The sequence below is a fragment of the Triticum dicoccoides genome, chromosome 2A (genome assembly GCF_002162155.2).
Source record: "Triticum dicoccoides isolate Atlit2015 ecotype Zavitan chromosome 2A, WEW_v2.0, whole genome shotgun sequence".
Taxonomy (NCBI): Eukaryota; Viridiplantae; Streptophyta; class Magnoliopsida; order Poales; family Poaceae; genus Triticum; species Triticum dicoccoides.
Genome location: NC_041382.1, coordinates 738,893,412 through 738,911,286, shown reverse-complemented (window position 1 = coordinate 738,911,286; position 17,875 = coordinate 738,893,412).

Below are 17,875 nucleotides of genomic sequence, written 5' to 3'. Positions count from 1 at the left end.
CCATGTTCAACTCTCTTTGTTGTTGTAGAAGTTCATGACCGTTGTCGAAAGCTAGTAAGCATGCTTGGGTGCGCTAGCTTGGTTGATGTGCATGCTCCTGGCCCGTCAACACATGCTAGTGGACATATCGTCACTTCCTCGAGTGATCCCGGTGCAGCTTCCTCTAGCCACATTGCCTCATCGTCTCGCCATGTTGAGCAGCCCAAGAAAGATGATGAAGAAGAGGATTTTCAGCAAGCTGAGGGAAGTGACGGCGGTGATGAGGACTACTACGAGGGCGACAAGGCAGAGTACGACGAGGATGACAGACCTCCACCCACTGAGCCAACCCAGGAAAAAGGTTATCTCCCACACAAGAATATTTTGAGTCCGTCGCCGTTCCAAAAAGGGTGTCCTCGTCAATGAACAACAACGAAAGGAAAAAAATGAGGGTCGCTCAAAGAGAAACGAGGAGCTTACCTCCAAGATGGGTAAGAAGAATAAGTGATATGGTCACTTGCTTCGGGCATGACGAGCTTAGTGTTGAGCTTTAGAACTTGTGTTGGATATCTTGAACTATTTGCTATCTTGGATATGTTAGAATATTTGCTATGTTGGACATGTAAAACTATTTGCTATCTTGGATCTGTTGAACTATCTTTCATTTGGATATGTTGAACTATTTGTGTGTGATGCATATGTTCAATGTTAAAATTTTAGAGAAAGATAACTTTGGATTTAAACGGTAAAGTATCCTACTGCTAGGGACCTTGGTGGTAGGGTGACACACCGTACCGCTCAAAAACATTTGTTCCAAGCAACAGAAGGGTTTTGAGCATTTTGGGGGGGGGGGGGTTAAGCCCCTACCGCCAAGGTCTCCGACGGGTGGGTATAACCACCTATCGTCAGTGACTTCAGCGGTAGGGTTGCACGCCCTACCGCACCCAGGAATTTTTACTCTGAGCATTAGAAGGGTTTCGAGGGTTTGGGGGGGGGAGTAAACCCTATCGCCAAGGACGTCGACGGTAGGGCGTAACTACCTACCTCCAAGAAGCCTGGCGGTATACACGCCAGCACGGCTAGACGACTGTTGAAAGTGCAACTATCCCTAGGTGGTTTTGGTAATTCCTAACAACATATAGCTCATTGAGCTAATGCTATTCCAAGATTAATATTTCAGGAAAATCTCAATGAATGGCATGGCATGGATGAGGAATGTGGACCCCTCAAAATATTAAGGACAAAAAGATTGGCTCAAGCTCAAAGCTCAAGACTCTACATTTTATATTTTAGTGATCCAAGATCACATTGAGTCTATAGGAAAAGCCAATACTATCAAGGAGGGATGAGGTGTTGTTTAATGAGGTTATTGCTTCATAGTGCTTAGTGATATGCTCCAAAACCCTCAACTACCTTCCCACATCCACATATGACCTAAACCAAAAGTCAAACTCGGCCCTACCAATTCTTTATATCCGGCACCACCGAGTTTCAAATGTCATAGCCACTGCCACAAACCCTAGGCAAATCGTCTCACTAATAGGGATTTCGGTCACACCGAGATGGGGTTGTAATCTCTTTATTTCCCTTCGTAACGTTTCGGTCCTACCGAGATGAGCGATCGGTCCCACCGAGATTGCAATGTAAACTATCTGTTTCTCTTTCGTAACATTTCGGTCGCACCGAAATGAGCGATCGGTCCCATCGAGTTTACCTGACCAACTCTTTGGTTAGCTTATTACCAAAATCGGTCCCACCTATTTTGTGTAATCGGTCGCACCGAGATTACGTTATGCCCTAACCCTAACCATATCGGTCCTACCGAGTTGCATCTCAGTCCCACCGAAAATCCTAACGGTCACTATGTTTGCTGAATCGGTCTGACCGAGTCTTTCACTTCGGTCTCACCGAGATTGGTAAATTGTGTGTAACGGTTAGTTTTTGTGTGGAGGCTATATATACCCCTCCACCCACTCTTCATTCGAGGAGAGAGCCATCAGAACATACCTACACTTCCAGTACACATTTTTTGAGAGAGAACCACCTACTCATGTGTTGAGGCCAAGTTATTCCATTCCTACCATATGAATCTTGATCTCTATCCTTCCCCAAGTTGCTTTCCACTCAAACCTTCTTTCCACCAAATCCATATCCTATGAGAGAGAGTTGAGTGTTGGGGAGACTATCATTTGAAGCACAAGAGCAAGGAGTTCATCATCAACACACCATTTGTTACTTCTTGGAGAGTGGTGTCTCCTAGATTGGCTAGGTGTCACTTGGGAGCCTCCGACAAAGATTGTGGAGTTGAACCAAGGAGTTTGTAAGGGCAAGGAGATCGCCTACTTCGTGAAGATCTACCGCTAGTGAGGCAAGTCCTTCGTGGGCGATGGCCATGATGGGATAGACAAGGTTGCTTCTTCGTGGACCCTTCGTGGGTGGAGCCCTCCGTGGACTCGCGCAACCGTTACCCTCCGTGGGTTGAAGTCTCCATCAACGTGGATGTACGATATCACCACCTATCGGAACCACGACAAATCATTTGTGTCTCCAATTGCGTTTGAATTCTCCAAACCCTTCCCTTTACATTCTTGCAAGTTGCATGCTTTATTTTCCGCTGCTCATAGACTCTTTGCATGATTGCTTGAATTGTGTTAAGATTGCTTGACTTGTGCTAAGATAGCTAAAATCTGCCAAAGACTAAAATTGGGAAAAGGATAGATTTTTATTTGGTCAAGTAGTCTAATCACCCCCCTCTAGACATACTTTCGATCCTACAAGTGGTATCAGAGCTTTGGTCTCCATTTGCTTTGATTTCCATAGCTTTTGGTGGTCATAGCCTTGGTTTCACAACCTAGGAGAGTATGGCGTCTAGCGAGGGAAATTATCACCGTAGAGGTCCTTACATTCATGGTACAAATTTTGCTAGTTGGAAGCATAAGATGAAAATGCATACTCTTGGACATAACCCCGCCGTTTGGGCTATTATGTGTGTTGGCTTGCAAGGTGAATTCTTTGATGGGAGAGAACCGAATCGTGAAGCTACCGCGGATGAGTTGAAGATGCTACAGTACAATGCTCAAGCCTGTGATATCCTCTTCAACGGATTGTGCCCCGAATAATTCAACAAAATCAGCCGTCTTGAGAATGCAAAGGAAATTTGGGATACTTTGGTTGATATGCATGAAGGTACCGACTCCGTCAAGGAATCCAAGTTGGATGTGCTTCAAAGTCAACTTGACAAGTTCAAAATGAAGGATGGTGAAGGTGTCACTGAAATGTACTCTAGGCTTGCTCTTATCACAAATGAGATTGCCGGCTTAGGAAGTGAAGAGATGGCCGACAAATTCATCATCAAGAAGATCCTAAGAGCCTTGGATGGAAAATACGATACCGTATGCACATTGATCCAAATGATGCCAAATTACAAAGATCTCAAGCCAACGGAAGTCATTGGAAGAATTGTTGCTCATGAGATGTCACTCAAGGATAAGGAGGAGCTCCATAACAAGTCAAGTGGTGCTTACAAATCCTCATGTGAAGCTCCCACATCATCAAGTGAGAAACAAACCTTCAATGAAGAATTGAGCCTAATGGTGAAGAACTTCAACAAGTTCTACAAGAGTAAAAGCAAGGAAAGAAGTTCCATGTCAAGGTCCTACAATGACAAAAGATCTTCTAGTCAAGAGAGAAACTGCTACAATTGTGGAAGACCCGGACACTACTCCAATGAGTGTACGGCTCCCCACAAGAGAAGAGAAGATTCTCCCAAAAGAAGAAGTAGAAGAGAAGAATCACCATCAAGGGAGAGAAGGAGTAGGGATGATCGATATGAACAAAGACACCCTCGGAGAAGCAAGGATTCTGAAAGGAAGGATAAGTCATCAAGGAGCTACACAAAACGAAGACATCAAGCTCATATTGGTGAATGGGTATCCGGCTCTCCGACTCCGACAATGACTCTGAGAGAAGCTATCACTCCGACTCCGAATATACTCAAGATGAAGGTGTTGCCGGACTAGCACTTGTGTCAACCAACTCCTACAACATATTTGATTCACCAAATGAAGGAATTGGAAGATGCTTCATGGCCAAAGGTCCAAAGGTATCACACCCCGAGTATGTTGATTTCAATAGTGATGAAGATGACTTGTTAGGTGATGATGAGTTACTCGTTGACAACTATAGTGATGAATACTATGATGAAACGAATGACAATGATAAGGAGAAGATTGAGTCTCTAACTAAAGAACTAGAAACTCTTAAGTTAGCTCATGAAACTATCTTAGGAGATCATCGAGAACTTTTAAGGACTCATGAGAAATTACGTTTTGAAAAGCTCAACCTTGAGAAAGAGCATGAGTTCTTAAAGGCAATCAATGATGATCTTCGCAAGAAAAGTTCTTCTTACATTGCCAAGCGTTTACTCTTATCCACTTACATGCCTCAAGTCAAGTCTAGTAACAAGAACAAGAAGGATTCTTCCTCTAGTAGTAACAATAATCATGCTAAATCCAATGTTGTTGCTTCTAGTAGTTCTCTTGATTACACTAATGATTCTCTTAGCCAAGTTACACTTGAGCAAGAAAATATCTTATTGAAGGGAATTATAGAGAAAGGTGTTTACAAGAGCCTTGCCGGGAGTAAGCAATTCGAGGAAATTGTACGCAAGCAAGGAAGGCACCGGAAGAATCAAGGTATTGGTTTTGAACAAGAGTTCAATGCCAATGGAGTTGAGTGGGAAGAAGATCAATACCCCAAGACGAAGTTTGTTCCTCAACAAGAGAAGTATGATCCTACTTCATCCAAAGGGACACAAGCTCAAGATGATCTTCCACCACAAGACCACAAGCAAAAAGGCAAGGACAAGCTTCAAGAGGAAATTGATGCATTTGAAGAAGCTCCTAAGGCCTTGGTCAAGTGGGTTCCCAAGACTACATCAAGTTCCACTTCATCAAGTACAACTACAACTCCGAGGATTCCCATCAAGATGGTGTGGATCCCGAAGAAGAAGAACTAGAAGAGTTATTGAGGGTGACTCTGCCAATATACTTCACTCTTATCATTTTGGCAAGAACAAGTGCAATCAACTTCCACATCTTGCACTAGTTCAAGGAGTCACAAACCCTCTTGTTGGTAAGACGAGGGACAAGGTAACCTAAAGCTTTCATAGACATCATCTTGTGTGTGCATCACTCTATGTCTATGGATACCCTTGTTTGTTCCTTGTGGGACTAACCCGTGTAGGTATTGAAAGTGCAACTCACTCCAAAGGATAGCTCCAAATGATCTACATCAACATAGAGCATCCACATCTTCAACACCTACATGAAGTCATCATCGACAAAACCCAAGGTTAGTTCATCCCTCTTAGGGGGGATCTCACATCTAGGGGGAGCTTTACTCTAACAATTGAGTTAAAGCAACTCTAATGGTGTGAACACAACAACGCTTTATGTAAAAGTGGTAACCCCACTTGTGCTTAAACGATGAGTATGACCTATGATCAAATGTTCTCATTTGACTCCTAAGTCAATATACTCATATATAGATGACCTAGTCATCGCCAATTGCTTGATAGATGCTAGAATTGTTTGTGCATGCTTTCCCACATATTTTATTTGCCATTTTATTGTGTGAGCATGTTGGTTGCATAATTTACTCATTCGAGGACATCCACTTGTTGTTTTGATTGATTGGTTTCCTTTTCTTTTGGCCAAGTGGATGGACAAGAATGCCTAAGAATCTTCTCTAGCTATCTATGCTTTTCTCGTCTCAAACTCTATTCATGCTGTATCATAAAATTTGATCAAGTCAGATTCGAACCACTCTGTGTGAGGAGCACTCGGAGTCCCCGATTCGTCATAGACTTAAACTTCCAAAACTTCTTTGTGCGTTTTGGTCTGACTGATTCACCCATTTCGGTCATACCGAGATGACTAAGTCGATCTAGGTTTTCAACCTCGGTGCAACCGATTCGAACCTTTCGGTCACACCGAGTTTCAGTAACTGCTTGCAGTTATGAATCTCGGTGCCACCGAGTTGTTCCACTTGGTCACACCGACAAGGTCGGGCTATATATACCCACGGTTCAAATTTTGGCAAACTTTCCGAACCTCCTCGACCTGCACTTAGCCCGCTCTGCCTCCAGGGTCTCCGGATCGTCTTCCTCATCGCCAGCCGCCTCCTGCCGCTGGTCTCGGCCGCCGTCAACGGGAATCATCCCCGCCGTTGCCACCGTAGCGAGTTCTCCGCCGAACTAGGGTATGAACTCGATCACTGTGCTATCCCTATCTGATTCCTAGCACATTGTGTTCGCCATGTATCTTGCCACGATTGAGATCATTCTTATCCAGTCAAAACACTCCGTAGTTTAGTCGTGAATTGAAAATTTAGGGTTAGGTTTCTGCCGAAACCATCTCGGACCCACCGAGTTGTGGAACTCGGTACCACCAATTCGGCTCAGGCCATTGCACATGTAATTTTCGGTCTGACCGAGAATTGCAAATCGGTGTGACCGAGTTCAGGACTTTGTGAAACCCTAGCAGTCTCGGTGCCACCAAACTGTGACTCGGTCTGACCGAGTTCACTAGTTTAGGTTCCAACAGCTGCTTCACCGAGTTTACAAATCGGTTGATCCGAAATGCTTTCTGTGGAAAACTAAAACTAAGTTTTTGACCCATTCTTTTGCAAAAACCTCTGCATTTTGTGATGCTCATCCACTCTATCTCATCTATATCTATTCACAGGGTCTGCTGTCAGTGTTTGCAATATGTCTGATCAAAGTGACAGCCAGAACAGGTCAGAGGAGCAGGTTCACTTGAGTGAGGGCACTAGTCCCTCTAGCAGTTCAGATGATGGTAGCAGGAGCACCCCAAGCAACTTACCCAAAGCTGCCACCAGGGCCAGAAAGAAGAAGATCTCTGAATCTGAGGATGAAGACTATGTGGCAGTTGAGGATGAGGCCACTTCCAAGAAGAAAGTGGTTAAGAAGGAATATAGCACTGCTGCTGCCACCAAGCCATGCATGAAGCAAAAGGTTCCTGCAAAGAGAATTCCAATGTCTAAGGCCAGAGCATCTACTCAAGTCCCTTTGGAATCTGAACCTAAAGAGGCTGCTGCAGAAGGGAAGAAGAGGAAGGAGAGGGTCAAAAAGACTACTGCTAGAGTGCTTGGGAGATCCTCAATCATGAGAGATTCTGAAGAGGAAGAGGAAGAAGATGCTGCACCAGCACCCAAAGCTCAGAAGCTTATGGGTGATGCTGTTGGAAATATGCCCTAGAGGCAATAATAAAATGGTTATTATTATACTTCTTTGTTCATGATAATTGTCTATTGTTCATGCTATAATTGTGTTATCCGAAAATTGTAATACACGTGTGAATACATAAACCACAACACGTCCCTAGTGAGCCTCTAGTTGACTAGCTCGTTGATCAAAAGATAGTCATGGTTTCCTGACTATGGACATTGGATGTCATTGATAACGGGATCACATCATTAGGAGAATGATGTGATGGACAAGACCCAATCCTAAGCATAGCTCTAAGATCGTGTAGTTCGTTTGCTATAGCTTTTCCGAATGTCAAGTATCATTTCCTTAGACCATGAGATTGTGCAACTCCCGGATACCGTAGGAGTGCTTTGGGTGTGCCAAACGTCACAACGTAACTGGGTGACTATAAAGGTACACTACGGGTATCTCCTAAAGTGTCTGTTGGGTTGGCACGAATCGAGACTAGGATTTGTCACTCCATATGACGGAGAGGTATCTCTGGGCCCACTCGGTAATGCATCATCATAATGAGCTCAATGTGACCAGGTGGTTGATCACGGGATCATACATTATGGTAGGAGTAAAGTGACTTGCCGGTAACGATATTGAACGAGGTATTGGGATACCGACGATCGAGTCTCGGGCAAGTAACGTACCGATTGACAAAGGGAATTGTATACGGAATTGATCGAATCCTCGACATCGTGGTTCATCCGATGAGATCATCGAGGAGCATGTGGGAGCCAACATGGGTATCCAGATCCCGCTGTTGGTTATTGACCGGAGAGTCGTCTCGGTCATATCTGCGTGTCTCCCGAACCCGTAGGGTCTACACACTTAAGGTTTGGTGACGCTAGGGTTGTTGAGATATTAGTATATGGTAACCCGAAAGTTGTTCAGAGTCCCAGATGAGATCCCGGGCGTCACGAGGAGTTTTGGAATGGTCCGGAGGTGAAGATTTATATATAGGAAGTCAAGTTTTGGCCATCGGAAAAGTTTTGGGGGTAATCGGTATTGTACCGGGACCACCGGAAGGGTCCCGGGGGTCCACCGGGTGGGGCCACCTGTCCCGGAGGGCCCCATGGGCTGAAGTGGGAGGGGAACCAGCCCCTAGTGGGCTGGTGCGCCCCCCCTTGGGCCTTCCCCTGCGCCTAGGGTTGGAAACCCTAGGGGTGGGGGGCGCCCCACTTGGCTTAGGGGGCACTCCACCCCCTTGGCCGCCGCCCCCCTTGGAGATTGCATCTCCTAGGGCCGGCGCCCCCTAGGGGTCCTATATATAGTGGGGGAAGGGAGGGCAGCCGCACCCTAGCCACTGGCGCCTCCCTCTCCCTCCCGTGACACTCCTCCCTCTCCCTGAGCTTGGCGAAGCCCTGCTGAGATCACCGTTGCTTCCACCACCATGCCGTCGTGCTACTGGATCTCCATCAACCTCTCCTTCCCCCTTGCTGGATCAAGTTGGAGGATATGTCTTCCCAACCGTACGTGTGTTGAACGCGGAGGTGCCGTCCGTTCGGTGCTAGGTCATCGGTGATTTGGATCACGACGAGTACGACTCCATCAACCCCGTTCTCTTGAACGCTTCCGCTTGCGATCTACAAGGGTATGTAGATGCTTACTCCTCTCCCTCGTTGCTAGATGACTCCATATATTGATCTTGGTGATGCGTAGAAAATTTTAAAATTCTGCTACGTTCCCCAACAGTGGTATCAGAGCTAGGTCTATGCGTAGTTTCTATGCACGAGTAGAACACAAACCAGTTGTGGGCGTGGATATTGTCAATTTGCTTGCCGTTACTAGTCTTATCTTGATTCGGCGGCATCGTGAGATAAAGCGGCCCGGACCGACCTTACACGTACGCTTACGTGAGACTGGTTCCACTGATTGACATGCACTAGTTGCATAAGGTGGCTGGCGGGTGTCTATCTCTCCCACTTTAGTCGGATCAGATTCGATGAAAAGGGTTCTTATGAAGGGTAAATAGAAATTGGCATATCACGTTGTGGTTTTGGCGTAGGTAAGAAACGTTCTTGCTAGAAACCTATAGCAGCCACGTAAAAACTTGCAACAACAATTAGAGGACGTCTAACTTGTTTTTGCAGCATGTGCCATGTGATGTGATATGGCCAAAAGGATGTGATGAATGATATATGTGATGTATGAGATTGATCATGTTCTTTTAATAGGAATCACGACTTGCATGTCGATGAGTATGACAACCGGCAAGAGCCATAGGAGTTGTCTTAATTTATTTATGACCTGCGTGTCAACATAAACGTCATGTAATTACTTGACTTTATTGCTAAAGCGTTAGCCATAGTAGTGGAAGTAATAGATGACGAGACAACTTCAAGAAGACACGATGATGGAGATCATGATGATGGAGATCATGGTGTCATGCCGGTGACAACAATGATCATGAAGCCCCGAAGATGGAGATCAAAAGGAGCAAATGATATTGGCCATATCATGTCACTATTTGATTGCATGTGATGTTTATCATGTTTTGCATCTTATTTTATTAGAACGACGGTAGCTTAAATAAGATGATCCCTCATAATAATCTCAAGAAAGTGTTCCCCCTAACTGTGCACCGTTGCGAAGGTTTGTTGTTTCGAAGCACCATGTGATGATCGGGTGTGATGGATTCTAAAGTTCGAATACAATGGGTGTAAGCCAGATTTACACACGCAATACACTTAGGTTGACTTGACGAGCCTAGCATTTACAGACATGGCCTCGGAACACGGAAGACCGAAAGGTCGAGCATGAGTCGTATAGAAGATACGATCAACATGAAGATGTTCACCGATGTTGACTAGTCCGTCTCACGTGATGATCGGACACGGCCTAGTTGACTCGGATCATGTTTCACTTAGATGACTAGAGGAATGTCTATCTGAGTGGGAGTTCACTTGAATAATTTGATTAGATGAACTTAATTATCATGAACTTAGTCTAAAATCTTTACACTATGTCTTGTAGATCAAATGACCCATGTTAATGTTGCCCTCAACTTCAACGTGTTCCTAGAGAAAACCAAGCTGAAAGATGATGGCAGCAACTATACGGACTGGGTCCGGAACTTGAGGATCATCCTCATAGCTGCCAAGAAAGATTATGTCCTAGAAGCACCGCTAGGTGACGCACCCAACCCAGAGAACCAAGATGTTATGAACGCTTGGCAGTCACGTGCTGATGATTACTCCCTCGTTCAGTGCGGCATGCTTTACAGCTTAGAACCGGGGCTCCAAAAGCGTTTTGAGCGACACTGAGCATATGAAATGTTCGAAGAGCTGAAAATGGTTTTCCAAGCTCATGCCCGGGTCGAGAAATATGAAGTCTCCGACAAGTTCTTCAGTTGTAAGATGGAGGAAAATAGTTCTGTCAGTGAGCACATACTCAAAATGTCTGGGTTGCATAACCGCTTGACTCAGCTGGGAGTTAATCTCCCGGATGACGCGGTCATTGACAGAATCCTTCAGTCGCTTCCACCGAGCTACAAGAGCTTTGTGATGAACTTCAATATGCAGGGGATAGAAAAGACCATTCCTGAGGTATATTCAATGCTGAAATCAGCGGAGGTGGAAATCAAAAAGGAACATCAAGTGTTGATGGTGAATAAAACCACTAAGTTCAAGAAAGGCAAGGATAAAAAGAACTTCAAGAAGGACGGCAAGGGAGTTGCCGCGCCCGGTAAGCAAGCTGCCGGGAAGAAGTCAAAGAATGGACCCAAGCCTGAGACTGAGTGTTTTTATTGCAAGGGAAGTGGTCACTGAAAGCGGAACTGCCCCAAATACTTAGCGGACAAGAAGGCCGGCAACACTAAAGGTATATGTGATATACATGTAATTGATGTGTACCTTACCAGTACTCGTAGTAGCTCCTGGGTATTTGATACCGGTGCGGTTGCTCACATTTGTAACTCAAAGCAGGAGCTGCGGAATAAGCAGAGACTGGCGAAGGACGAGGTGACGATGCGCGTCGGGAATGGTTCCAAGGTCGATGTGATCGCCGTCGGCACGCTGCCTCTACATTTACCTATGGGATTAGTTTTAAACCTCAATAATTGTTATTTAGTGCCAGCTTTGAGCATGAACATTGTATCAGGATCTCGTTTGATTCGAGATGGCTACTCATTTAAATCTGAGAATAATGGTTGTTCTATTTATATGAGAGATATGTTTTATGGTCATGCTCCGCTGGTGAATGGTTTATTCTTAATGAATCTCGAGCGTAATGTTACACATATTCATAGTGTGAATACCAAAAGATGTAAGGTTGATAATGATAGTCCCACATACTTGTGGCACTGCCTCCTTGGTCACATAGGTGTCAAACGCATGAAGAAGCTCCATGCAGATGGACTTTTGGAGTCTCTTGATTACGAATCATTTGACACGTGCGAACCATGCCTCATGGGTAAAATGACCAAGACTCCATTCTCAGGAACAATGGAGCGAGCAACCAACTTATTGGAAATCATACATACTGATGTGTGCGGTCCAATGAGTGTTGAGGCTCGCGGTGGCTATCGTTATGTTCTCAAACTCACTGATGACTTGAGTAGATATGGGTATGTCTACTTAATGAAACACAAGTCTGAGACCTTTGAAAAGTTCAAGGAATTTCAGAGTGAGGTTGAGAATCAACGTGACAGGAAAATCAAGTTCTTGCGATCAGATCATGGGGGAGAATACTTGAGTCACGAATTTGGCACACACTTAAGGAAATGTGGAATAGTTTCACAACTCACGCCGCCTGGAACACCTCAGCGTAATGGTGTGTCCGAACATCATAATCGCACTCTATTGGATATGGTGCGATCTATGATGTCTCTTACCGATTTACCGCTGTCATTTTGGGGCTATGCTTTAGAGACTGCCGCATTCACTTTAAATAGGGCTCCGTCGAAATCCATTGATACGACACCGTATGAATTATGGTTTGGGAAGAAACCTAAGCTGTCGTTTCTAAAAGTTTGGGGATGCGATGCTTCTGTCAAGAAACTTCAACCTGAAAAGCTCGAACCCAAATCGGAAAAATGCGTCTTCATAGGATACCCTAAAGAAACTATTGGGTATACCTTCTACCTCAGATCCGAAGGCAAGATCTTTGTTGCCAAGAATGGATCCTTTCTAGAGAAAGAGTTTCTCTCGAAAGAAGTAAGTGGGAGGAAAGTAGAACTTGATGAAATATTGCCTCTTGAACCGGAGAGTGGCGCAGCTCAGAAAATTGTTCCTAAGGTGCCTGCACCGACTAGAGAGGAAGTTAATGATGATGATCATGAAACTTCAGATCAAGTTGCTACTGAACTTCATAGGTCCACAAGGACGCGTTCCACACCAGAGTGGTACGGTAACCCTGTCTTGGAAATCATGTTGTTAGACAACGGTGAACCTTCGAACTATGATGAAGTGATGGCGGGCCCAGATTCCAACAAATGGCTGGAAGCCATGAAATCCGAGATAGGATCCATGTATGAAAACGAAGTATGGACTTTGACTGACTTGCTCGATGATCCGCGAGCCATAGAAAATAAATGGATCTTTAAGAAGAAGACGGACGCGGATGGTAATGTAACCATCTATAAAGCTCGGCTTGTCGCTAAGGGTTATCAACAAGTTCAAGGGGTTGACTACGATGAGACTTTCTCACCCGCAGCGAAGTTGAAGTCCGTCCGAATCATGTTAGCAATTGCCGCATTCTATGATTATGAGATATGGCAAATGGACATCAAAACGGCATTCCTTAATGGTTTCCTTAAGGAAGAATTGTATATGATGCAGCCGGAAGGTTTTGTCGATCCTAAGAATGCTGACAAGGTGTGCAAGCTCCAACGCTCGATCTATGGGCTGGTGCAAGCATCTCGGAGTTGGAACATTCGTTTTGATGAGATGATCAAAACATTTGGGTTTACGCAGACTTATGGAGAAGCCTGCATTTACAAGAAAGTGAATGGGAGCTCTGTAGCATTTCTCATATTGTATGTGGATGACATACTATTGATGGGGAATGATATAGAATTCTTGGAAAGCATAAAGGCCTACTTGAACAAGTGTTTTTCAATGAAGGATCTTGGAGAAGCTGCTTACATATTAGGCATCAAGATCTATAGAGATAGATCGAGACACCTCATTGGTCTTTCACAGAGTATGTACCTTGACAAGATATTGAATAAGTTCAACATGGATCAATCAAAGAAGGGGTTCTTGCCTGTATTGCAAGGTACGAGATTGAGCACGGCTCAATGCCCGACCATGGCAGAAGATAGAGAAAAGATGAGTGCCGTCCCCTATGCCTCGGCCATAGGGTCTATCATGTATGCTATGCTGTGTACCAGACCTGATGTAAACCTTGCCGTAAGTTTGGTAGGAAGGTACCAAAGTAATCCCGGCATGGAACACTGGACAGCGGTCAAGAATATCCTAAAGTACCTGAAGAGGACTAAGGATATGTTTCTCGTTTATGGAGGTGACGAAGAGCTCGTCGTAAAGGGTTACATCGATGCTAGCTTCGACACATATCTGGATGACTCTAAGTCACAAACCGGATACGTGTATATTTTGAATGGTGGGGCAGTAAGCTGGTGCAGTTGCAAGCAAAGCATTGTGGCGGGATCTACATGTGAAGTGGAGTACATGGCAGCCTCGGAGGCAGCACAAGAGGCAATCTGGGTGAAGGAGTTCATTACCGACCTAGGAGTCATACCCAATGCGTCGGGCCCGATGACTCTCTTCTGTGACAACACTGGAGCTATTGCCCTTGCCAAGGAGCCCAGGTTTCACAGGAAGACCAGGCATATCAAGCGTCGCTTCAACTCCATTCGTGAAAGTGTTCAAAATGGAGACATAGATATTTGTAAAGTACATACGGACCTGAATGTGGCAGATCCGTTGACTAAACCTCTCCCTAGAGAAAAACATGATCAACACCAGAACTACATGGGTGTTTGATTCATCACAATGTAACTAGACTATTGACTCTAGTGCAAGTGGGAGACTGTTGGAAATATGCCCTACAGGCAATAATAAAATGGTTATTATTATACTTCTTTGTTCATGATAATTGTCTATTGTTCATGCTATAATTGTGTTATTCGGAAATCGTAATACATGTGTGAATACATAGACCACAACACGTCCCTAGTGAGCCTCTAGTTGACTAGCTCATTGATCAAAAGATAGTCATGGTTTCCTGACTATGGACATTGGATGTCATTGATAACGGGATCACATCATTAGGAGAATGATGTGATGGACAAGACCCAATCCTAAGCATAGCTCTAAGATCATGTAGTTCGTTTGCTATAGCTTTTCTGAATGTCAAGTATCATTTCCTTAGACCATGAGATTGTGCAACTCCCGGATACCGTAGGAGTGCTTTGGGTGTGCCAAACGTCACAACGTAACTGGGTGACTATAAAGGTAGACTACGGGTATCTCCGAAAGTGGCTATTGGGTTGGCACGAATCGAGACTGGGATTTGTCACTCCGTATGACGGAGAGGTATCTCTGGGCCCACTCGGTAATGCATCATCATAATGAGCTCAATGTGACCAAGTGGTTGATCACGGGATCATGCATTACGGTACGAGTAAAGTGACTTTTCGGTAACGAGATTGAACGAGGTATTGGGATACCGACGATCGAGTCTCGGGCAAGTAGCGTACCGATTGACAAAGGGAATTGTATACGGGATTGATCGAATCCTCGACATCGTGGTTCATCCGATGAGATCATCTAGGAGCATGTGGGAGCCAACATGGGTATCCAGATCCCACTGTTGGTTATTGACCGGAGAGTCGTCTCGGTCATGTCTACGTGTCTCCCGAACTCATAGGGTCTACACAGTTAAGGTTCGGTGACGCTAGGGTTGTTGAGATATTAGTATACGGTAACCTGAAAGTTGTTTGGAGTCCCGGATGAGATCCCGAACGTCACGAGGAGTTCCGGAATGGTCCGGAGGTGAAGATTTATATATAGGAAGTCAAGTTTCGGCCACCGGGAAAGTTTCGGGGGTAATCGGTATTGTACCGGGACCACCGGAAGGGTCCCGGGGGTCCATCGGGTGGGGCCACCTGTCCCGGAGGGCCCCATGGGCTGAAGTGGGAGGGGAACCAGCCCCTAGTGGGCTGGTGCGCCCCCCTTGGGCCTTCCCCTGCGCCTAGGGTTGGAAACCCTAGGGGTGGGGGCGCCCCACTTGGCTTGGGGGGCACTCCACCCCCTTGGCCGCCGCCCCCCCTTGGAGATTGCATCTCCTAGGGCCGGTGCCCCCTAGGGGTCCTATATATAGTGGGGGGAGGGAGGGCAGCCGCACCCTAGCCCCTGGCGCCTCCCTCTCCCTCCCGTGACACTCCTCCCTCTCCCTGAGCTTGGCGAAGCCCTGCCAAGATCAGCGTTGCTTCCACCACCACGCCATCGTGCTGCTGGATCTCCATCAACCTCTCCTTCCCCCTTGCTGGATCAAGTTGGAGGAGACGTCTTCCCAACCGTACGTGTGTTGAACGCGGAGGTGTCGTCCGTTCAGCGCTAGGTCATCGGTGATTTGGATCACGACGAGTACGACTCCATCAACCCCGTTCTCTTGAATGCTTCCGCTCGCGATCTACAAGGGTATGTAGATGCACACTCCTCTCCCTCGTTGCTAGATGACTCCATATATTGATCTTGGTGATGCGTAGAAAATTTTAAAATTCTGCTACGTTCCCCAACAGATGCCATCAGGGCAGGGGCTGTTCCATCTAAGCCTAAGACTGCTCCAAAGGCTACTGCTCCTGTTCCAAAGCCAAAACCGAAGAGGAGCACCAGGAACATCCCTGCTGAGGAAAAGAACAAGGCCCCAGTGCCTGAAGCTGAAATGGAAGAAGAAGATGATGAGTCACATTTCTTGAGGAAGCTGAAGCCAAAAATTCCAGATCACAATGATACTCATCCAGTAGCTGAGAACATGAAGATAAGGAAGGACTCAGGTCTGAGGCTATGGAGAGAGTCTGATCCATATGCCACCAGGAGGAGGACTGCTGTGGACTACAGGTTCCATACAAAGGAACAACAGGACTTCTATGAGACAGTGTTGCTTGACAAGAAGCCCATAGTGTGTGATATGAGATGGGTCGATCGGGACTACATCAAGGAGAATGAGGATCACTATCCAGGTGTACATGATAGTTTCAAGGCTTGTGGAGTCGATGTGTTTGTGGCTCAGAAGCTCACAAAATGGAATGATGAGCTCACAGTTGCTGAAGGTACGAGGTACCAGTCCACGGTTGCTGAATGGGCGAAGTTGATCAATGCCCCAAAAGAGAGTGAAGATGACTTGGATGTCTATGCCAACAGGAAGAAGGATCACAACACAATGGCACACATGTACAAGGAGATCCCAGCTGTTGCTCTTGAGACACATAAGTTTGGATCTGTACATTACCTTTTGTCAGGCTTGCCAACGATCAACTGGATCCTCAGGCACACTCTCTTGCCAAAGTTAGGTGATCACAAGATGATCAGAGGCCATGCAATTAACTTGCTTCACATCTTTGATGTCCCACAGAAGTTCAAAGTCATGAGCCTAATAGTTGAAACTATCAAGAGGACAGTTGCAGATCAGAAGAGGAGTTGTGGGTATGCCCCACAGATCCAGGAGCTAATCAACTCCAAGATGGGCACTGGTACATATCTGCTAGACAAGGAGCACATGACTATCTATCCAGACTTCGAGGACAACACTGTGGTTATGAAGGAGGATGAACCATCTTCTGTGCACGCACAAGCCAAGAAGGAGAAGGAAAAAGCTGAAAAGGCTGCAAGGATACTAACTACTGAAGAAGCATCTCAGTATCTCCTGAAGAGCAAGCAAGATCAGCTTGGCTACCTGATTGCATCCACTCTGAGGATTGAGAATGGACTGGCCACCCTGACTCAAAACCAGGAGAGCTTGGAAAGAATCGTGGAGCAAAAATTCTATGACTTGGATGTGAAGGTAACTGAGATTCAGTCTGTTGTGGAGCAACTTCAAGATGATATGCAAGAGAGGAAGGGCAAGACAACCATTGATGCATTTGCCAGAGTGCCTAGAGCTCAGAGCTCTGCTGCAGTGCCTGTTCCAGACACCAGAGCCACGTCATCTGCACCAGCTACAGCTTCAGTGCCACCAGCTCCAGCACCTACTCCATCAGCTCCATCTACTTCGACTGAAGCCTTTGTTCTTGGAGTTATCCGGACACCACCACCTGAAGACCAAGCCTCAGAGACGATTTAGTGCTATGCATTTTCTAGGAACTTTTTGGTAACTTGTTGCCAAAGGGGGAGAAAAATGTATAGATCATAGGCTTCGAGAGAGAGCGTTGCTTTTTATTCTCTCTTGCTTTGGTGGTTGAACTTTATTTGCTTTGCTTGTTTGAGATACCTTTTGTCTATGTGATACTTGGATGATCATGTGTTTGATCATATGCTACATTAATGCTTGTTGGATGACATTATCTTTTTATCCCTATATAATCATTCACTTTGCTTGGTGATGAGTGCATGCATTTAATTATTATCATTTTGAGCGCTCCACCAAGATGTATGTGACATGGAAGAGTAACCCATGAGCCTAACTCTTTGTGCATTTGCAGTCCAAAGCAAA